General features: G+C 41.6%; 1 protein-coding gene across 2 annotated transcripts in view; it reads left to right on the plus strand.

Annotated features, from left to right (window-relative positions):
• Positions 1–24076, plus strand: part of CDK6 (cyclin dependent kinase 6) — a 247220-nt gene that overhangs the window by 41527 nt on the left and 181617 nt on the right. The gene's annotated exons all lie outside the window — the stretch shown is intronic.

A 24076-nucleotide genomic window follows, 5' to 3' on the forward strand; every position in this document is an offset into this window, starting at 1 on the left:
ACCCCATGCCCCAAAATGGAGTCAAATGTAATTTATAACTGAATTTTAAGTCATTGGGAGCTCATTAGGAAAATTCCATCCCATTTTCTTTTATATATAAGATTAAAGAAAATATTAATACTTCTGATAATGAACTTTTCACACAATTCATGTTCAGCTATCTTGGAAACTCGTGGCTTGTAAAGATGGGACAAACACACTAGGAAGCTTTATTAAGACCTTTAGCCTTCAAGCTAGGAAGTTACCGGACTCTAAACAAACTGATGAGGCTTTCTTCTCTCCTGAAAGGTACTTAAGTGGTGTTTTGATCACTTTCTCCTTTTCCCACTTCCAAAGTTGAGAGTTAAGAAATGCATTTGCCTCTATGGTGTCTCCATTCTGAAGACTTCTTATTAAATAGTGCTATTGGCTCATGACAACCCCATGATCTGCCTGCCCATTGGATTTGCTGGGCTGTAACTTTACAGACGCAAATAGCCACATCTTTGTGGAACTGCTGGGTAGCTTGAAATGCCAATCTTTCAGCCTCCGAAAGAGTGTGGGGCAAATTAAGGCGATCGTGGTGCGTTTAGGTTAAGGCGATCGTGGTGCGTTTAGGATAGAAGGAGAAAAAGAAGGGGCCAACGAGGAAGGCAGAACTCGAAATGGGATGGATCAATCAATAGGAAACTTTCAGAGAAGCCACAGGAGAGGAGTGTGTCAGGCAGGAGCGGGCATTCCATGCAAGTACTTCAGGTGCTGAAGAAGCTGAAGAGTGTATTTACTTAGGGGCAAATTATTAGTGCTCATTTGAGAGATAATTTTTGTTGGAGGAGAAAGGAAGCCACTTGGCATAAAACTAAGCAGTGAGGAAGTGTAGCCTGTCAGTAAATAAATAGGAAGGACGGGATGATGGAAGTAACAATGGTTTAAGATTTATTTTTTTATAATTATACAAAGGAAAGAGGCATATGTTTGTAGGTAAAGTTGACCCTTTGCTGTCAACTTGATTTCCTCCTGACAGTGACCCCATGGGCCAAGGGACAGTTGCACAGGGGTTTCCAAGACTGCCGTTCTGGAAGCAGACTGCCACATCTCACCCCCGTGGAGTCACTGTAGGGCGGAATCACCTTTCAGCAGCTGAGCGTGTAAAAGACTGTGCTGTCAGGACTCTTTGGAAGATATATAAGAAGCAACAAATAAGAGAGAGTTGGAGGGGGATGGTAGCAGAGGGTGGAGACCATATTAAGGATGATTCATGTTGGAGAGAAAGATACTTTATTATGAATCATGAGGAACAGAAGATCCATAGAAGAAGCAGATGGCTTTGATTTCCTTCTGTTACAAGGAAAGACGTTTGCTCCCCGTTTGCAGAGAACAACGGGGTGGGGGGGGGCAGGAATTTGATACCCTGAATGAAGGCTGGTGGAAGTGTGAAGAATTAAGCAAATGGTCGGAGGAGAGGGAACCAGGTCTTGAAGACAAGGCTGTGGGAGCGGTTGATTCCTAAAGAGGGGCCGAAGATGTGAAGGAATCCAGTTACATGGAGCGGGTTAGCCACAGACACTCGCCCTGTGTATCAGTTAAGGGAGCCTTTATGGTGGGCTGACGGCATGACGCAAAGGAAGCTTCATGCTTGAAACAACAGCTTTAATAAGTAAAAGTTCATTCTTAGGAATAAGTTATAAACCTCATCATTGTCGTTACTTCAGTTCTGTTCTAATCGCTGAACTAGTTTGTCTTGTAATAAAATATTCCATCCTCACAACAGCCTTATTGTATAGATGAACTTATTTTAAAGTAAGTACTTTACTTGTTTTATGTTCTTTATTTATTGCTTAGGAAGGATAATTTATATGTAAATATAACTTTTGGTATATACCATGAACATATTGATTGTATACTCATTGAGGTGTAGATAGTATGATCACTGATGTATAGTTAATATTCACTAAATGACATTTAATAAGAATAAGAACTCATATTGCAAGTCTGTCAACATACTATGGTGCTTAAATTGGATTTAATAAAACTTGGACAAGGCTTCCACAGCTACTATGTATAGATGTTCTTTTTCATCAAAACATTAATGTAGAGTTGAGAGTTTTTTTTTAAAAAAGCATATGATAAAGAATTTTGATATTTGATGTTTTTCTTTCTCTCATTTTTAAAAATCATTTTATTAGAGGACTTGTATAACTCTTACCACAATCCATTCATCCATCCATTGTGTCAGCACATTTGTACATTTGTTGCCATCATCATTCTCAAAACATTTCCTTTCTACCTGAAGCCTTAATATCAGCCCATTTCCCCTCTCCCCCCACACCCCCACCCCTCACGAACCCTTGATAATTTATAAATTATTTTTTTCATGTCTTACACTGTCCCATGTCTCCCTTCACCCATTTTTCTGTTGTCTGTCCCGCAGGGAGGAGGTTATATGTAGATCCTTGTGATGGGTTCCCCCTTTCTACCCCACCCTCCTGGTATCACCACTGGTCCTGAGGGGTTCATCTGTCCTGGATTGCCTGTGTTTCCAGCTCTTATCTGTACCAGTGTACATCCTCTGGTCTAGCCGGTTTTTAAAGTAGAATTGGGATCATGATAGTTGGGGGGCGGGGGGAAGCATTCAAGAACTAGAGGAAAGTTGCATATTCCATTTTTGTTATGCTGTACCCTGACTGGCTCATCATTTTCCCATGACTCTTCTGTAAGAGGATGTCCAGTTGCTTACAGATGGGCTTTGGGTCTCCACTCTGCACTCCCCCACATTCACAATGATAAGATTTTTTTGTTCTTTGATGCCTGATACCTGATCCTATCGACACCTCATGATCACACAGGCTGGTGTGCTTCTTCCGTGGGCTTTGTTGCTTCTCAGCTAGATGGCTGCTTGTTTATCTTCAAGCCTTTAAGACCTCAGATGCTATATCTTTCGATGGCCAGGTACCATAGCTTTCTTCACCACATTTGCTTATGCACCCACACTGTCTTCGGCGATCTTGTCAAGAAGGTGAGCGCCATGGAATGCCAGTTTAATAGAACAAAGTGTTCTTGCATTGAGGGAGTACTTGTATGGAGGCCCAATGCCCATCTGCTACCTTAATACTAAACCTATAAATATATGCACATAGATGTATTTCCCCATCATCATATATAAATATATTTGCATAGGGCATAATCAAGGACAGTGTAACCAAGAGGAATTACTGTAACCCAAATGAAGGCTGAGCATGATAGTGGGACAAGAGGACAGTAAAAGGAAATAGAGGGAAGAACTAGGAGGCAAAAGACATTTATAGAGGTCTAAATACAGGCATGTACATATATTTGATATTTTAAAGTAATTTCATTAGGTCCTCAAGCTATGCGCTGTTGAAGATTGTTCTACTGTATAGTTTTTCCCCATGATTTTTCTTTGATAAGGAAACTAATCCGATGCTCTTTTCCTGAAAGAAAATAAATGTATCATGTTCTAACATATACATAGATTTTGGCACTATGTTTTCCCTTCTTTTTTTTTTAAATGAGTGTTTTTGTTTAGTCTTACCTTGGGTGAATAAAGCAAACGTGTTTTGAAGAACCAAAGCCAGAAACCAAATTTCCTATAACAGTGTTAACAAAGCATGCCAAGTTGGGTCATCATTTAAGACCAGCCATTTTCAATCTTACTTCCATACTAGCTCACCTGAAATAGGAAGTAGACTCGTCAGTGATAGTGGCTCCCTAAGACAGGGATGCCAGTAACTTCCTGAAAGGGGACCGTTTTGCTCATTAACAGATCTTGGGCATATTGAAGATGTCCAAGGATTTTTTGTTGATGGATTGTCTGGTTCTCATTGGAGAGTCTAAAGATGTTTAAAAGAGCCCCAAAAGGGGATGCTGATATTCTCTACGCCTCCCCCTCTAGCATTTCCCCACCCCATGATGTCATTTATAATTTTAAAAATTCAGTAGGATCTAAGTTTAAGAATGAGTCTTTTGAAAAGTTTTCATTTGCACCGTCCACAGAAATTCTTCTAAAAGTACGCTTAATAAATATGATTAAGTATTTTCAGAGACATTATCTTTATTCCTACCATTTAAAAGTGACATATGTTAAAAGTCAAAATGCAGAAACATTCTTTTACATGGTGATGAAAAGGTATGTCTGGAAGTTAGAGTCAGTACTGTTGCCTTCTCAGGTGTAGTCTGAATAATAGCCGTTGGAGTAATGGGTCCCAGGGACCCACTTCTGTGGTGTGATTGCCATGTTCCAGGATCTCTCTGGTACCAAAGGCTGGAAGCCCAATTTTATTAGTATACCTTAGAGGGCTCGAGAGCCCAGGGTTGACAGACAAATGACAACCTCACAAGAACCTAAGATTTGTACCAAAATGTTAATTTACTCTTTCCCGGTAAAAACACCTCTCAAGTATCCCCTGACTTGACAATCGGAGCATCGTCTCCCTCACACAGTAATCTGTGGGAAAAGCCAACCTCCAGTGTCTCAGTCACCTGTGAACAAGGGACCAAGGAGAAGAGAGTAGGTCAGATTATTTTAAGGTCTGATGTGATTGCATCACAGCCAAACTCATGGAATTTGGAGGGTTGTAAGTCTCAGAAGCTTTCTACTGATAGAAATTCTTATTACCCCTATTTTATTACCTCTATTTTAGTTTTCCTGCTTCCGTCTTAAGAGTTTTTCCTTAAATTTGGTTTGCGGATTGTTATATTAAATGTCCCATATCCTGTTTACAGATATGGGAGAGGGAGGGAGGTCATGGGAAACTCAGTTATATTTTAATTCTATTTTTCATCAAGCTTTTATGAAGCACTTTTTTTTTAAACTTTCCTGAATAAAACTAACCTCTCAGTTATCACTCTTTGATAGTAGTATTTGAAAAGCATTTAACTAGTGTAAATAGAATATTTATTAGCCCTTTATTATGTTACTTCTCTGGTTAAACATCTATTAGCTGTATTCTTATTAGAGATTTTACATTCCCAATGGAGAGAGTTTTGCTGAATATCTAGACAAAATAATTTGAGGGTAAGTCAAAAAGTATTGCTGGCAGGAGTCCTGTTCCTACGTGCAGAGGGCTATTCCAAACAGAACATGCTTAAACATTGAGTCTCTGCAATCAGTAGATGGCTCCAGGTAAGTTCTCTCGGTAATACATATTGGCTTCAGGAAGTTTGAAGAAAAAATTCCATTATCTTTTAGTTCCATTTTTCCAAAAATATTTTAAAGCCCCTTGTTTTTGAACTTCTGATACCTTTTCCTGTCGACTCTTCATGATCACACAGGCTGGTATGCTTCATCAACGTAGGCTTTTTGCTTCCCTGCTAGATGGCTGCTTGTTTAATTTCAAGTCTTTAAGACCCCAGACACTGTATCTTTTAATAGCTGCTATATCTTTTAATAGCCGAGCACCATCAGCTTTCTTCCCCACATTTGCCTTACACATTTTCTCTTCAGCAATCGTGTCAGGAAGGTGAGTATCGTATAATGCCACGTTATTAGAATAAACTGTTCTTGTACTGAGGTAAGATTTAAGTAGAGGTCCAAAGGGTATCTGGTTCCTTGTTACATTTGCATATATATACATATACGAACAAAAATACACCTATATTTATATATTTACATAAATACATACCTATACACCTACATTTCTCAGATTATTTTATGGACATTAGTTTAAATAATGAGTAGGGCCTTTGAAAAGACCTGGTTTATTCTCATTTTAGCATCTAGAAACAAGTCCATAAAAACCATGACCTCATAGAGCTACTTGTTACCTTCTTATTCCTCTGCATGAGGAAGAAGGGCTATGTAGTCAATTTCATCTTTTGGTTTTAATTTAACAAAGATATGAATGCCCAAAAAAGGCAATGATTAAATATCTGCGCCTACAACTTTAAAAATTGCATAAATATGAGGCAGCTTCAGAAAACTCATGGAAAACTTTCATTATCTTTCTATTCTGTTTTCCCATGGACTTTTTGAAGCCTCTCCATCTCCTCCGCCCCGACCCCCACTTTTAAACTGTATTAGTATTATTCATTCCCCCGACTGAATTTCATTCTGAGTGAAAATCCTTTATTACTTTTAGTTTTTAGGACAGAATGTCTTTTTTTAATTCCAATTAGTTTGTGGTGCTCAGTAATTTTGCCTTTATTCTGTGTTAGCTAGCGTCTCTGTGATTACTGTTTCCCCTCGTAGCTCCATGAGCATTTGCAGAGTGATTGTAGACTCATATCCAAGAGAATGTGCAGGTGGCCATAGGCAAATAACATCTTGCTAAGAGCTGAGGAATACTAGTAACTGACATTAACAGAAATGTATATTTATCAGACTCATGCTTAGACCTAACCTTTGTACATAACCAAATACATAATATGTAAGTTTCTGTAAGAAGAAAAAAACTGGCAAAATTAAAATGTCTGGATATTTGTACTTGGAGAATAAACAAAATATTTGAAAGAAGGTTACCTGCACCTGTGCTTGTAGGTGTATCAAGATTTTGACGTGGGTGAAACAATGTGCGCTGGGGCACAGGTTCATTCTCTTCTAAGGCTTTGAGATGATACCACATTTAAATTGGAGCACGTGATTTAGGCTATAAAGATATTTCTTTCTATGATTTCCTAGAAATTAATTGAAATGTTGGAAGACCTGAACATTGCCGTCACAAAGCATCTTGTGACCTGCCTTTAATCTAAGTGTACTTTTGTGCTGGCAAGACACACGGAATCTGTAGACTTTCCTTGGAAAGCTAGCTGGACTCACGTGTCTGTTGACTGTAAGTTGCTTTGAAGGGTCTGGATCATAAGTTAATGGATTCTGGACTTTGTGTTTTCTTTCACGAGCCAAACATTCCTTGGATTTAAGGGCAGTTTCAAATTAAAGAGTAGCAAATTGGTTCCCTCTTTGGAAAGATGCAAAATCACCCTTCTGATAATTTTTTTTTAAACATCCAAGATAGTTACTAAGGAAAGAGAGCATGAGGGGTAACTTATTTAGAGATTTTCTCTTTAGGAAATGGAGTAAGAATTTGATTAATGAAAGCATTATTGCCTTTATACTCCGTTACTCACAGGTAAAAAACAAAACAAAACACAATATGCCGTACTAGATACTTACATGACCAAATAAATGTTCCTCTGGAGACAGTCCAGGTCTTCGAGCTGTACTGTCAGTGAACAAAATGTTTTCAGACTCTTAGAATTGTCGTCAAAACTATTTTATGGGCCAAGCCAGAAAACAAATAAACAGACATACATCTTTACTTTATTATCATACCTCTTTTTGGACCTGAAAGAATACGACTCAGCTTGATCCCCCACGATATGACTAGAGGCTGTTAAAAACAAACAAAAAGCAGTGCCTTCTCTTATAGGACAGCTGCATGTTTTTACATATCTATTTCTTCATTCACTAATCATGGTTAAGGGCCCACAGAGAGTCAGGTACGTGTGGTACTCTGGCGGCGTCCTGGCTCTGAGAGTGGGAGAGCTGGAAAGGAGACCGGGTACCACAGCGGATGTTCCCCTGTGCAGGGTCTACGAGGCTGTGCAGGAGGTCACCAGATAGACAGGGAACAGTGGGCTCTCTAAGAAGAGGTGGCAGCTTGCATCAAGGCACAGAGCCACAGAAACTACAGTACATTTTGAGAACTGTCCAGTATTTCAGGGTGATTAGCACAAACCCACTGGCATTATAGAATGGAGTTAAAAGGTGAGGGTGGAGTGGTTAAGGAAGGACAAGATCAGGAAACATAGAATGAAGCAGCAGTGGTTAAGGGTGGGGGTAAGGGTTCCCAAGTCCGAATGCCTAAGCAATAATCCTGGTCCCTTCATTCACTGTATCTACTTATGTAGATTTGTCTACATTTCATATAAATAGAATTACATAATATGTAGTCATTCATCTCCAACTGAGTTCTCTCACTTTGCATGTTGTAGAATTCCTTTATGTTGCTGAATACTGTTCCACTGTATAGCTATACTATATTATGTTTATCAGCTAATTGACATTTAGCTTGTTTCCCCATTTTTGACTATTGTGAATAATGCCGCTATGAAAATGTGTGTACAAGTTTTTGGGTGGGCACAAGACTGCTAACCCACAGGGTCGGCAGTTCAAACCCACCAGGTGCTCTGGTGGGAGAAAGTTAAAGTTAACACTCTCATAAAGAGTTACAGTCTCACACGGGAGCAAATGAAGGGGGAGGAAGGGAGAGCGGAAAGGGAGGAAGCACATCCTGACCCTGCAAGCCTCGACAATGATATTCCCACTAAGAGCAGCCAATCCACAGAGAAGACCATATGGAAGTCCCCACTATGAGACTCGACATCGCTCACTGACCCATAGCCCTACAGAGGACAACACTGGAGACACAGTGTGGGAATTGTGCCCGATCTGGTCCCACCACACCAAGACAAAACACTAAAGGTGTACAACAGAACAGCAAAGGGAACAGAGCAACCAAGTCCCCAGGGAATACCAAAAATAGACTTTGGGGCCAGGTCTTCACACCGCATCAGACTCGACCAGAAAACACTCCTAAAGATCAACAAAGAGTCCTTAAACTACAAGCTTTTCTTTTTTGTTGTGTTATAGGGTCTTTTGTATGTGTGCGTGTGTGTGTGTGTGTGTGTGTGTGTGTGTGTGTTTGTTATTGGCTTTTTGTTGTTGTTTTCTTTTCTTTTGTTGCTTGGTTTTGCTCTGTCTAGTTTTTGTGCATGTTATTATCTCCCCAGGTCTGTCTGAATGAGATAGGCTGGATGAACAATCTGGAGGAGAAAACAACAAAACTGACAGTTCCAGGGGGACATGGGAAGGTGGGAGAAAAGGAAGTGATGTTAACAAACCCAGGGACAAGGGAACAAGTGATCCAAATTGGTGATGAGGAGGGTGTAGGAGGCCTGGTAGGACGTGATCAAGGGTAATGTAACTGAGAGGAATTACTGTAACCCAAATGAAGGCTGAACATGATAGTGGACAAGAAGAAAGTCAAAGGAAATAGAGGGAAGAGCTAGGAGGCAAAGGGCATTTATAGAGGTCTAAATAAAGGCATGCACATATGTAAATATATTTATATATGAGGATGGAAAAATAGATGTATGTGCATATATTTATAGGTTTAATATTAAGGTAGCAGATGGACATTGGGCCTCCACTCAAGTACTCCCTCAATGCAGAATACTTTGTTGAATTAAACTGGCATTCCATGATGCTCACCTTCCCAACATGATTGCTCAAGACAAAGTGGGTGCATAAGCAAATGTGGTAAAGAAAGCTGATGGTGCCCAGCTATCAAAAGATATAGCATCTGGGGTCTTTAAGGCTTGAAGGTAAACAAGCGGCCGTCTAGTTCAGAAGCAACAAAGCCCACATGGAAGAACCGCACCAGTCTGTGTGATCTTGAGGTATCGAAGGGGTGAGGTATCAGGCATCAAAGAACAAAAAATCAAATCTTTGTGAATGAGGGGGAGTGCGAAGTGGGGACCCAAAGCCCATCTGTAGACAACTGGACATCTCCTTACAGAAGGGTTTCAGGGAGGAGAAGAGCCAGTTGGAGTGCAGTGTAGCAACGATGAAACATATAACTTTCCTCTAGTTCCTAAATGCTTCCTCCCCACCCACTATCATGATCCCAATTCTATCTCAAAAATCTGGTTAGACCAGAGGATGTATATTGGTACTGATAGGAACTGGAAACACAGGGAATCCAGGGAGGATGATCCCTTCAAAACCAGTGGTGAGAGTAGTGATACCAGGAGGAGGGAGGGAGGGTGGGGTAGAGAGGGGGAACTGATTATAAGGATCTACATATAACCTCCTCCCTGGGAGACAGACACAGAAAAGTGGGTGAAGGGAAATGTCTGACAGTGTAAGATATGACAAAATAGTACTTTATAGATTATCAAGGGTTCATGAGGGAGAGGGGAATGGGGAGGAAGGGGGAAAAAGGAGGACTTAAGTGGAGGGCTTAAGTGGAGAGCAAATGTTTTGAGAATGATGAGGGTAACAAATGTACAAATGTGCTTTATACAATTGATGTATGTATGGATTGTGATAAGAGTTGTATGAGCTCCTAATAAAATGATTTTTTTTAAAAAAGAGTTATAGCCCCAGAAACCCTACGTAGGGCACAATGAAGTGTTCTGGAATTTCCTGTCTTTCTCAAGGCTAGCCATAATTTTTATGATCCTCACAGTCAAAGGCCTGAGGAAATAATTAAAGAAACTGATTTATGTGGAAAAAAATCCAGCATCCAGATTGGAGGAAGGTTTATTAACAACCTGCGATAGGCAGATGACATAACCGTGTTTGCTGAAAGTGCAGAGGATTTAAAATGGAGGATGGCCCAGGATTGCCGCCTTCAGAGGGGACTGTAACTCAAGATAAGGAAGGCCAAAATCCTCACCTCTAGACCAATCGGTTACATCTTCACAAAGGAAGTAATCCCGAAGATGCTCAGGATTTCATTCTGTTTGGATCCACAATCAATGCTCATTGAAGCAGCAGTCAAGAGTGCAAAGGATGCGTTTCATTGGATGAATCTGCTGCTCAAGACCACTTCAAGCAGGGAAGTTACTTTGAGGACTCAGGTGCACTTGACCCAAGCTGTGGCACTTGCCATCGCCTCATGTGCAAGTGAAGGTTGCACACTGAACCAGGAGGACCCGCGAAGAACGGATGTGTTTGAAGTATGGTGCTGGCACAGAGGATTGAGAGTATCATGGGCTGTCAAAGGACGAACCCATCTGTCTTGGGAGAAGTATAGCCAGAGTGCTCCTTGGAGGCAAGCATGGCAAGACTCTGTTTCACCTCCTTTGCACGTGTTGTCAGGAGAGACATTCAATTCCTGGAGAAGGACATCATGCTTGATAAAGTAGATGGGCAGTGTAAAAGAGACAGACAAGGATGGTTGACATCGTGACTACAGGGAGCAGTTGTGAGGAGGGTGTAGAACCCAGGTCGTGTTTTATTCTGCGTTCCAAAAGCTGGAACGGACTTGATGGCCCCTACGCCTGTCAGGTTCCAGTCTGAGCCACCCCCTGGGTCAGTTCTGGTCTGCTCTCCAGGCTCTCTAGGAGTCAGAATCAAGTCAATGGCAGGGAGTTTGGGTTTGGGTTTACACTTTATTGATAGTGCTAGGTACAGCACAAAAGTCGATACTATTTTAATGTTGATGTAAAGAACTTTTTTTAAAGGACATATATTTTGATTCAAGGAAAGTATAGACTTTTTTATTTATTTTAATTGTTGCTGAAAATATACTCAGCAAGACATATTACCAGTTCAGCAATTTCTACATGTACAATTCTTCAAGTTGTACATTGATTACATTCTTCAAGTTGTACAATTCTCACCCTCCTTTTCTAAATCGTTTCTCTGTCGTTGCCATAAACTCACTGCCCCTAATTTCACTGCCCGACCTTCCAATTTGATGTTGTCAAATGGATCCCATATCTATTGCTTTCTCCAGCACAATGCTCAGGCAAACATTCTTTACTAAATAAGCTAAACTGTATCATTTGGCTTAAAAGGGAGCTCAAGGGGTAATGTTGACCGAAGGTTTAAAGGTAATCTCAAAGCCATAGTTCTGGGGGTTCACCCAGCTGCAGTGACACCACAAAGTCTGGATTTCATCGTGATTTGACATCTTATTCCTTTACTTCCCCCTTCTTAGTAAGACGTCCATGTAGGTTCTTTGATCGAAATCTTTAGTACTGGCAGCTTGTCACCATCTAGTTCTGGTTTCATGGCAGGGAAATAAAGCAGTTATTTAGGGAAGCAATTAGCCGCACAGTTTCATGGTCTCCTTTCGCTGCCTCTTCTATTGCTCCAGCCTAATGAGAGACCACTTGTACCTTACCTAGTAATATTGCCATTTAGCATCAAGAAAATAATGAACCACTGTTACATTATAGCATTTTGTACAAAATAGGATGACATGGAGAACACCCTAATTATATAGGGAAATGCTTTAACAAATTATCATAGAGGAGTATTTCAACAACTATATTAAGTTTTAATAAATTATATATGTAATATGATTCATTACAGCTTAAAAAGGATAATATAGATATATATATATTGACATGTAAAAGCATTTGGTACAATGTTAAATTTTTTTATATTACAAAGCATTATGTAATGTATGGTTTTATTTTGTTTAACAACAACCATGGAAAATAGGGTCCAAGAGAACAGGGCTCTTGTCTCGTTGACTGCACTGCTGTCCTCGCAAGAGTGTCCTCTCAGTAAGTCTTTGTTGGTGGGATTAGTCTGTCTTGCCGCTCCTTATTCAATCTGTATTTCTTACCAGGAACTTTACAGGCATGTCCTCGTTTTCAGGTTTATTGACCTGCTTTTTAACTGCTGGTCTGTGGGTAGCGGATACTTTCAAGTGGCCAATCTCGCCATCCTGATGATAACATTCTACCCTGATGCCCATAAAATGAGGTGCAAATTTCTTAGCTTAGATTGCCAACATTTCATGATTCTGCTTCTGTGCACTGTTCCAGCTCTTCTCTTGCCATTTCCAAGATAAGTCATCCAAACTACCCACAGTTCCCCAACTACGAATTTTCTGCATACCTACATATCTTTGGCCATAATGTTTCTTATGCCAGAACCAAGCTAACCTTCCTTTATTTATCTGGCAAATTCCAGATCATCCTTTGAAACTCAGCTCCTCTGCTGCTTCCCTTCTTGGTAAAGTTAAATGTCTCGCTTTCTGGGTCTCCATAACTTCTTGGACTCTCTCACAACTCCGTACCGTACATGGGATTTACTTACCATAGGACAAGAGAGTGTGTGCCTCTGCCTCAACTTACCTTCCTGCTGAACTGATGACTTCTCCTGGATCTGCATGGTGGGGCTTCCCAGTGCTGCCCTGAGACCTGGTACCAAGTTCCTTCATCTGAAGTGAAATTAGAGAATGAGGGCCGTGTGGTGGAATGTTCATAAAGCTAAATATATTCACTGCTTGAGTGTTAAAATGCGCTCTCTTTGTAGACTGATGTGGAGAGTCGATAGTAGAGTATAATTACGTAGTTGGCAGCTTTTGGTCAGAACTGTGAATTTGTTGGAAATGTTGCCGGTCCTTGAAAAGCAAAGGCCTTGGAACACTGCTGTATCTCCTGGGGTGGCACCAAGCCCCCAGAGTCAAAAGCCTGTGAGTCATCCTTGGCTTCTGCTCCACCCCTCCACCCCCGCCACATTCAGACACTTAGCAAGTCCTGCCAACTCAACCTCCTCAATATTTCTGGAATCTGTACTCTCCTCTCCATCCTTGCTGCCAGGGCCTTAGGACAGGCCCTCTTTATTTCCTCTGTACGACCCAGCAACAGCCTTCTTACTGGTTTTCTTGTCACTCTTACCCTTATCCGTGCCCATCGGAGCGATTTCAAAATCAGAAGTAGAAACCCATTCCTGTAGCTGAAAAGTTCCGTGTGGCATAAAAGCTCTCTCTTCAGGGGCTCACGCTTTCTCTTCATCGTGAGTTCCTTTCTGCCTGGATGACCACTGATTGTCTCAGATCAGTGTCCATTTCCTCTACAGAACTTCGCCTACCAGTCCGGATTAGATGCTCTTCTTTATTTCTCTTACACTGGATTTGATTCCGGTTCATAGTACCCCCTGGGTGCAGAGGAGGATTGCTTCATAGGGTCTGCAAAGCATCAACCTGCCCACCTTTTCAGCTAGATGTATCTTTCCCACAATGTTTGTAGTTTAGTTGAGAACCCCCCCTTTTTTAATGTCTGCTTTCTGCACTAAAGTTTGAACAACTTAAGAAAATATATGTTGGCCTTCTGTATTTCTATTCCTATCATCTAGCGTGTGGTTAGAAGATAATGTGTTGAATACACATGTACGTTACAGGAGGCCGCCCCACTCAACAGTCATATGTCATGTGCACTGACTCACGGTGCTGTGCTTCCCGAAGCAGTGCCACCCACCGAGAAAAGGTCCCAGCAGAGCTTCCAGATTTAAGAACAGACTGTGGAGGAAGACGCTGCCCACTTCTGAGGGATTCGCCACAAAATCCTAATAAATAGCAGTGATATCCAGCGAATACGGAAATCCGAAGAAGTGATACGTTTGCATTATGATATTGACAGTATCATGGACTGCCCGAAGAACAAGTAAATCTGTCCTGGGGGGAAGAACAGTAAGAATGTTTCTTACGAGCAAGGCTTAGTCTCACACACTTTGGTAATATTATCTCTCTCACTGCCGTCATAGTGAGTCTAACTCATAGATACCCTACAAGACAGGGTAGAACCGCCCCTGTGACTCTTTGTGGAAGTAGAAAGCCCCCTCTTCTCTCATGGAACCGCTGATAGTTCTAAAGTGCTGATCTTGCCATTATCAGCCCAATGAGTACCCACTGCACCACCAGGGAAGGGTTATCAGGAGAGAGGAATCCCTAGGAAATGCCATCCTGCTGGAGAAAGCAGAGGGTCAAAGAACAGTGGAAAGCTCTCAGCAAGATGAATGGATAGAGCAGCTGTCCTGTTGTGCCTGTGTTGTGTTGTGACTGTGGTCGGAGCCAACTAAGTGCCACCGACCTGGTAACAACATCTGAAGGATCACTGACCAGAAGCAAGGAACGAGGACAAAGAGGTGAGGAAACAGGTTGTAGGCCCTCAGCAGGAGTCTCAGCAAGAGTGATAAATGCCTGAACTCAGACAGTGACAGAGAAGAAGTGAAAGCTAGGTGTTGGAAATGATGATTGGTTTGGCTATATGGGGAAATGGAAGACTAGAATTCCTTAGAGGTTTCTGGGCTTATAAATGAGCTCTGCTGTAGATATTTTGATATTGAGGTACTGGGTGGGAATCTGGAGAGAGAGAGAGAGAGAGAGAGAGAGAGAGAGAGAGAGAGAGAGAGAGAGAGAAAGCTGTTTTGGATAGATGGACTGGGTGCTCACCGACCTTTATGCACTATTTGAAGCCCTAACCACGAGTGAGAGACTTGTCCTTTGTGGTTTTTTGTGGCCTGCTGCATTGGGTGAGAAGCAGTCAGGACTCTGGGGCTTTAGCTATTGAAGATCCAGATTTAGGTGGAGAGAAAAGCCTGTGAAGCTTTGCCATTTTAATCCTGGTTCTGCTTTGTGCCCCTAGAAAAATTACCCTCTGAATTCCAACTTCTGTATCTGTAAATTAGGAGTATTAGTATTTGCTTTAAGGGAATATTGAAATGATTCAGTGATGTTTGCATATGTAAAGTCCCTGGTACAATCCCAAGTTAACTGTACTGAGGAATATTCTGGAAAATATTCCCCAGGGAAGGAAAACAACCCATATATCCATCCATTGTTTCAAGCACGTCTGTACATTTGTTGCCATCATCATTCTCAAAACATTTGCTTTCCATTTGACCCCTTAATATCAGCTCCTCATTTTTCCCCCTCGGTCCCTGCTCCCCCCTCCCTCATGAACCCTCCATAATTCATAAGTTATTATTATTTTGTCATATCTTATACTGTCCAACGTCTCCCTTCACCCACTTTTCTGTTGTCCATCCCCTAGGGAGGAGGTCATAGGTAGATCCTGTAATTGGTTCCCCCTTTCTACCCCACCTTTCCTCCACCCTCCCAGTATCGCCACTCTCACCACTGGTCCTGAAGGGATCATCCGTCCTGGATTCCCTGTGTTTCCAGTTTCTATCTGTACCAATGTACATACTCTGGTCTAGCTAGATTTGTAGGGTAGAATTGGGATCATGATAATGGGGGGGGGGGGGGAGGAAGCATTTAGGAACTAGAGGAAAGTTGTATGTTTCATTGTTGCTACCCTGCACCCTGACTGGCTTGTTTCCTCCCCGCGACCCTTCAGTAAGGGGGTGTCCAGTGTTGCCAAAGATGGAACAAAACTCAAAAATCATAAAAATGACCAAGCTTACTGGTCAGATAGAGGCTGGTGGAACCCTTAAGACTGTGGCCCATTGACACCCTTCAAGTGTGGAACTGAACCTACCCCCATGGCCCAACTTCCAGCCAAATGGTACATCACTAAGGTGAACAATAGCAATAGGGAGGTATATACTTGAAGTTTTATCAGAAATACTATGACCATGCACCCATTTGGTCCCACTCTTGCCCTCACACGCTTGTTCAGCGACGTGTCTTGGGTCATAGACCTGCCTGCTCTAAAGCCAGCCGGGCGGAGAGAGAGTGCAACCCAAGAATGTGGCTTCCTTCTTGGCAGGATGTCACCCAACAACCAAAGGAGAAATGATAACTTAGCAACTTCAGAGAAGCATAACAGAATCCAAAATAGGAAACAGACAGAAGGGTTAAAAAGAGTCTTATTCGCCAGTGCTATTATGTAAGCTTTGTTGACAGACTCTTTACTCGGAGCTTGCTTTACCCTTATTTTAATTAAAATAGTGACCACCCTGGTTATCTGATTTTCCTTTCGTCTTCATATCAGAAGCAGAAGATGCGAACGTGGAAGAACTTTTCAGGACTGACATGCTGATGAAAATTCAAAGCGGTGCATGGCCAGCCTGACAGTTAAAAAGGACAGAAAAACGAAATAAATCCTAAAGCCCTCAGTCTGTCAAAACATAAGATTGTAAGCTCCCTGAGGGTAGAAACCAGATCTGCCACATCTTCATTTGCCTGATAGACATTAAAATGTTCATGAGACATGAGGGAGTGAGCAGAGGGGGGAAAATGAGCTGATACCAAGGGCTCAAGTAGAAAGAAAATGTTTTGAAAATGATGATGACAACATATGTATAAATGTGCTTGTCACAATGGATGGATGGACGGATTGTGATAAGAGCTGAAAGAGTCCCCAATAAAATGATTTAAATAAGTAAGAAAATAAATAAATGAAGTGTTCATGAGAATGGCCCTGAATTAAATGATTACAGTATTATGGTAATAATGAACTTGAATCATCCATCAGTAGAACATAGTGAACACATTGTGGTTAAAAAGACAAGAAAGTATGAAATACTACAAAGAATTCCATTTAAAACCTTAATTTAAAATACATCGTTTGGAGGCCTATTTAAGATGGGTGAGACTCCAGTATTCAAAATGTTTACTTAGGTGGACGACCTCCTTGCCTAACAGTTTCCAGGTGTGCGGTGTTTCTCTGGTTCTCCCGCAAAGCCTGCCTTGGAGGGTTCTGAGAACAAAGGTTACACTCTAAAATAAAATTGATTTACAAGAATATCAAATCATAATTAAATTTTTAAAAGTCTTCACACCTGAAGTACATAGGGATCAAACTTACTAGTGTGCTGCCGAGCTGGCAGGAAGGAGGGAGCCAGGTAGACCCAATGCTTAGGGGACTCAAAGCTTCATTATGGTAGATGGGAAAATTCGTAAATGGTGATGGCTGAACAACATGATGTATATTTTAATGTTGCCACAGGATACATGTGAATATTGTTGGAATGGCAAATGCTTTGTCACCTATATCTTTAATTCAATTTAAAAAATTTTCTTGCACCTGAACAAAGCCACCAAATTTCAGATTCCTAAGTTTAGCACTTGATGGAGATGTCAGTTCTTTTAATGCTTCTAATTGTGATCTGTTGCTGATCTTTTAATATAATTTGGCAGCATTACTCTTATTTACATTTATAGAATTTTCCCCAGTTCCTTACTAGCTGCTGGAAATGTTAATAGATCTGTCTTTAAAATAGATGTTGTATGTGTTGATTTTTATGGAGACTTAAACACCTGGTATGCTTTCCTTGTTTCCGTTGCTTCCCCCTAGTCGTTGCACTTACCTGCCTTACTCTATTAGAATACCCAGCATTGGTGTGGAGCTGCTGGGTCCCTCCCCTCCGTTAGCTTCATTCCTCATTCTATTAGCTATACTGCCTTCTCTGGAAAACATCTGTACAGAACAAGGTCATCGCTAAATGTCCTGGTGGAAAACAAGTACGTATTTCTCGCTTGCAGGGTTTTTATTGGCATGTCCAGTAAACTTTAGAGGAAGATTCAGACTCTTGTTTTCCCTTTTGTGTCATTATAATTCTCTTCCTTTGACCCGACGATTCGCCAGGAATGAGAAAAACAAGTGGAGCTTTCCCACATCCCTTTTCATAGAGCCCTTCCAGACTGGGAGAGGATGGAAAATCATGAACTTTTAATCGAGCTGTAATGAAGAACGTTTATTTCTTCTAGAAAAAAAAGAATTAGGAACTTGAGTATTAAATATTTAATTTTAAAAACTGTCTTTATCAGGATTAGAGCGAAAGGGATGGGGAGACAGATGGAGAAGGACAGACAGAGATGCGGTGGCATAGTGGGTTACACATCGAGCTCTTAGCCACAAGGTCTACAGTTCAAGCCCACCAGCCACTCTGAGGGCTAGACTATGCTTTCTGCCCCCACAAGGATTCATACCCTCAGAAACCCACAGTGGCAGTTCCACTCTGTCCTGCAGGGTCAGCGAGTCAGGGATGTGGGCCCATTTTTGGAAAAATAAACAAGCAATTGTATAGTGTTTCAGGTGCAAGTTTACGTAGCAAATTTAGGTGATGTTGATTACATTTTCCACAGTGTGTCATCATGTTCATTCCTTTGTTCTGGTTGTAGTCCCGTTTCCAATATTCCAGTGTCCCTGCCCCCTTCCTTTCTTATCTGTGCTCGAGAGTAATTTGGGGTCTCATAGCCGCGGCTTTTAAAAGGAGCTTACTACTGTGGGTGATGCTCTTTATGGGTCAGTCTGTTATCTAACTAGAAGGTGACGGACTACAAGGTTTAATGTAGGTGAGCGGTTTAAAGAGCGTCTCAGAATGACGGTCTCAAGGAGTCCTTTAGTCCCACCAGCCCACTCCGCCTGGTCCATGTTTCTCACCACTCTCTCGGGATCCACCTCGAGTGGCCATGATCAGATCACCCCAGTGGTCATGGCACCATGTGGCTGGTGTAAGCCGTTAGGCCTGGAGGATACTTTCTTCTTAATGTGTTTTTGGTTTCCTGTGTATGTGGACACACGCTTACGCTGTGATATTTCATCCTTAAAAAACCTTGTTTTCTCTTACTGTGCAATGCTTCATAGTTTATCACTGATGTTTGGATATCGACTTCTTTAACTTACTGGTAAGGTTTAACACCTTTTCTTGTGCTCTTGGTCATCTGTGTCTCTCCAAAAGCAGTAGTTCTCAACCTGTGGGGTCACGACCCCTTTAGGGGTCAAACGACTATATCACAGGGGTCACCTGATTCATCACAGTAGCAAAATGACAGTTTTGAAGTAGCAACGAAAATAATTTTATGGTTGGGGGTCACCATCACCTGAGGAGCTGAATGAAATGGCCGTGGCATGAGGAAGGTTGAGAACCTTTGCTCTAAGGGAGCAAACACCAGTGCTTGTAATATTAGATCAGAACGCGATCTCAAGCACCTGAGCGCATTAGTGCCGGGGCCGACTTCCTCACCTACTAATGATTCTCACAACTTATGATTCGTTAGCAACCTGTGATTTCCCCTCCACCCTTCTGCTCTCTTTGGGAGATAGTGATTCACATGGTGAATCACCTATTGAACATTTTGCTCATTCTCTTGCGTTCAAGAAAACAAATGTTTTTTGATTTTCCCTGTTTTAGCACTAAAAGCATGCTTCCTCTGAGTCGAAATACACTAAATGGCAGTGAGTGGGAGCTGAGTTTCCATTTAGATTGTAACTCCTACCTGGCTGTTCTGACTTCATCCTGACAAGTCGCTTGAGCACTCTTGAGGAGTTGTGCTTGCTAATGCAGGAGTCCCTGGAGCAGCTGCTGGAAAACGGTGGGAAAGTGTGTTGGATTCTGTGATTCAGTGCTCATTTCAGGAATTCATCTTCAACGTGAGCAGAGGCCTCCACGGTGGCACTGTGTGTTAAACATTGGGCTCTTAATCACAAGGTTAGCTGTTCCAACCCACCAGCCACTTTGCTGGAGAAAGATGAGGCTCTCTGCTCCTGTAAAAATGTAGTCTCCAGCACCCACAGGGGCAGTTCGACTCGGTCCTGCAGAATTGTTATGGACTATGTGGTCGTGAGTTATATACGCATTTAGGCATCTGAACTAGCTTCTTCGGAGATTAGCTCATTGTGTACACGTTTTGTTGCTGATCATGTGATAGGAATGTGTTTTCATATACACAAGTTTTATTGTTTGCTCTATTTTCAATGTTTACGGAGTTCAGGTCATATCTTATAAACTTTCCCAGTTTGGGGGATTCCCATTTAATCTATGAAGCATTTTTTTGGTTAATGGATACGGAAGATAATAACTCATAGAACTGTAATGCCAAGTGGGCATAGATAGGAATTATAGAAGCAAAATTGATGGCAGCTCTGAAGACGAATGGGAGTTTGAAACTGTGAGGCTTTTCCATGAACACGCTACAGGAATGAAGGGAATTAAAAATGTTCACGTTGCCCGTACTTATCAGGTGATAGCAGCCTTAAACCTCACAGAGTGAACACAGAGTGGTTTTCCCTTTGCGGACAGAGTGCAGTGATTCCTGGAAGGCTCGTGTGCATGTCCACTACGGGCCGATCGCTGGGTAGAGGGCTTCAAGAGAAAGGCGATCATCATTCATTCAACGCAGTATCTCGGCCTTGTTTTCCTGTACTCCTTTTTGCCTTCTCCTTTCCTATTATAAATTCCATATTCCTGTGTGATAAGCTCTGGTATGTTGTCTTCTATGTTCTGTTTTTTGATTCATAAAACTTCTGTGTTCTGGGGGAAGGAGGGAAAAAAGAGGAGCTTATACCAAGGGATCAAGTAGAAAGAGAATGTTTTGGAAATGATGATGGCAACATGTGTTCAAATGTGCTTGATACAATTGAATTACGGATTGTTATAAGATAGATAAGAGCTCAAATAAAATGATTTGAAAAACAACAATTCTGTGCTCTAGTAGGATTCCTAGAGGCAGCCGTATGGTTCTTTGGGAGGCATGGATTAGGGAAACTCTGAGTTCCTTGAAGGCAGTAGGGTTTGGTTTGAGCTATGGCCAGTTACTTTTGCCAAGTGGGGGATCTGCTAAGGTAGTAGTCATTTTAGGTATATATTTTTACAGCATGTGAGAGAACTCTAGTTCTATAAGAAGACAAAGCTCTTCTTCCATAGTTAAGCATAATTCATTTGGTGTTGCTATATGAGACATAGTTGAGGTCAAGTATTGATGTTTAAAAGTCATTTCATCATTTAAAAATATCTACAAGCATATGAGAATGATTTCTTTCTTAAAAACTTTCTTAATAAAATTTCTTACAAAATATTTCTTAATATAATAAATTTTATTGTTATAATTTTTTTAAAATCCTCACAACTTGTGACCTTCTTCGGAGGATTGTGGAAACTCCTGTCTTCCTTCCTAGAGGATGGACACACACTCTCTCTGTTTCACATTCCTGTTGACAAGCCACATGGAGACACACTGATGGAGGCAGAGCCCTGGAGCTGGAGGAGCCACGTGGAGACCCACACCAGCACTGAGATGCTTATACCACCACTGGATTCATAAGACTTTCTACCCACTGGCCTATGATCTTCCTGCATCTGGTGTCTTTGCATGTGTGAGTCTGAAGAGGAATTTATAGACTGGTGTCAGAGATATGGGCTAATATTAGACTTACGTACTTGAACTGGACTGGGCTGGGATGTTTTCTCAATATCCATTTGCTCTTGTATATAAAACTCTTTGTTAAACACATATGAGTGTCTATGAATTTGTTTCTCTAGTCAACCCAGACAAACACACAACTACACCAATAAGCAACATAATTATGAACAAAGAAAATATTAATGTTGTCAAGGATTTCGTTCTCTTGGATCCACAATCAAAGTTCATGGAAACAACAGTCATGAAATCAAATTATTTTGGACAAATCCACAAAAGGCCTCTTTCAAGTGTTGAAAAGCAAAGATGTCACTTTGAGGACTAAGGAACACCTACACTAAGCCATGGCATTTCACTCACCTCCTCAGCATGCAAAAACTGGGTAATAGTGAAGGGATATTGATGAAGAATCCATGCATTTGAATTAAGCTTCTGTGAAGAATGTGGACCGCCAGAAGAAAAGATCTGACTTAGAAGAAGTCCAGCCAAGAATGCGCTATAGAAGCCAGGATGTGAACCTTGGTCTCATGCACTTTGAACATGCCCTCAGGAGAGACCAGTCAGTAGAAGAGGACATCACAGTGAGTGGAGGATCACTAAAAAAAAGGAAGACGCTCAGCGAGGTGGTTGGACACAGTGGCTGCAACAATGGCTCGCACATATGATGAGTGTGAGTGGGCCACAGGACTAGGCACTGTTTCGTTGTACTTAGGGGCTCAATGAGTCGGAACTGACTGCACTGAATAACAGCATGCCTGTGGTTATAACGGCACTGGAAAATAGGTTCATATAGGATGGATCTTGATTCAGTCTATACAATAAAAATCCAAGTCAAGCTATGTAAACAGAGACAACTTTACTAGCTGACATAACTAATAAAGCCAAGGATAGATGGGTACAAATGGGTCCGGGTATTTCAATAGTGTCCTGACTTTTGCCTACCATCTTTGTGCATTGGCTCTCTTCTGTGGTGGTCGAATTCCCTGGAAAACTCAATGACCGCCTCTCTCGCTGCCGTGGAGTCGTTGCTGACTCATAGTGACCATATAGGACAGGATAGAAACTACCCCTTGTGAGTTTTCGTGACTAGAACTCTTTACAGGAGCAGAAAGACCCGTGTTCCTTCTGTGAAACAGCTGGTGGGTTTGAACTACTGATCTTAGAGCTCAGAGCCCAAAGAACTAACACAGCACCACCAGAGCTCCTCAGTCTCACTGAGATAGTAGCAAAAATGGCTATCAGTAGCTGCAAATTTATCCTTGGCTAATTTGGAAATCATTTTGGATTACTAAGACTGAAACCCATGGTCCTGTCCATCCTTGAACTGAACAGTGTACCCTGGTTTGTCACATGCCATTCCTTCCCACTCTTCCCATGTTGCCTGAGTATGGGGCAAGAGTGGTTTCTCACACCATGATCAGCCACTGAAGGATTGTAAATCCTATAATCCGCAATCAAAGGAGGGGTTTGTATCAGAGCCTAAACTGTGAGACTCCAGTTAGCAGAAAAGGCTGCGATGACAGCGGGAGCCCAAGATTAATTTGTGGAACTACAAGAAACTACAGGAAACACGCCTCCGGTGAACACCCTCTATCCACAGTCGAGGGGTGGGAGGAAAGGGGTCACTAGGCAGAGGGCACTGGAGAGATGAGTACAGAAGATAAAAGGCATGACTCTGACTTGAACAGTTAAAACTTTGTCAGCTGATCCCCCTCAGAGGCCTGCTCGACCTGATCTGGTTTCAACATTTTTGGTATTTTTGTTTTGTTTGTTCATCTTAGGGTGTATCTCAGAGATTTATGTCATCAGAGGTCCCCCACTTGAAGTTCTCTTCTATGTTTTCCCATTTTTCGGTATATGACACTCAGGACTGATGAGCTTATAGGGACAGCGAGTAGAACGGGGGTATAGGGGGGGTGGTAGGGTTCTGTCAGGGAGTCCAGGGAGAAAAAGAATGTTTGGAAACAGGTTGTAGTAGAACCTGTACAATTCTGTTTGATGTGATTGAACTATGGAATATGATATATGTATTAACATCCAATTAATAATAATTTTTAAAAGAGTGGTTCCTCAATGAAAAACAAGGGTGTAGTTTTCAGAGGAGGTAACAGATACGAGAAAGGCAAACCCCACGTGTGTCATAGGATGCGGATGAATTAATCCTTATCTGACATAAAATGGCACACAGCGCTTATGGAACATATTTGGTATTAATACATTGCCTGCCCCGTAAGGATTTAGTCTTGTAAAGTGGCTATGAATCAGAACCAATTCCATGGCAGTGAGTTAGAATAATAGCCATATATCATTGCATGTTTTTATATGTCTACCCTCTCTACTTCAACTAGATAATAAAAAACAAAAACCTCACTACTATCAAGTAGATTCTGATTCATAGCCGCCCTATAGTACAGGGTAGAACTGCCTCTGTGGGTTTCTGAAACTAGTTCTTCATGAAAAACAATTCTTGTCTTCTTATATCTGTTAGAATCTCTCAACCTAGTACA

The sequence above is a fragment of the Tenrec ecaudatus genome, chromosome 9, assembly GCF_050624435.1.
Source record: "Tenrec ecaudatus isolate mTenEca1 chromosome 9, mTenEca1.hap1, whole genome shotgun sequence".
Taxonomy (NCBI): Eukaryota; Metazoa; Chordata; class Mammalia; order Afrosoricida; family Tenrecidae; genus Tenrec; species Tenrec ecaudatus.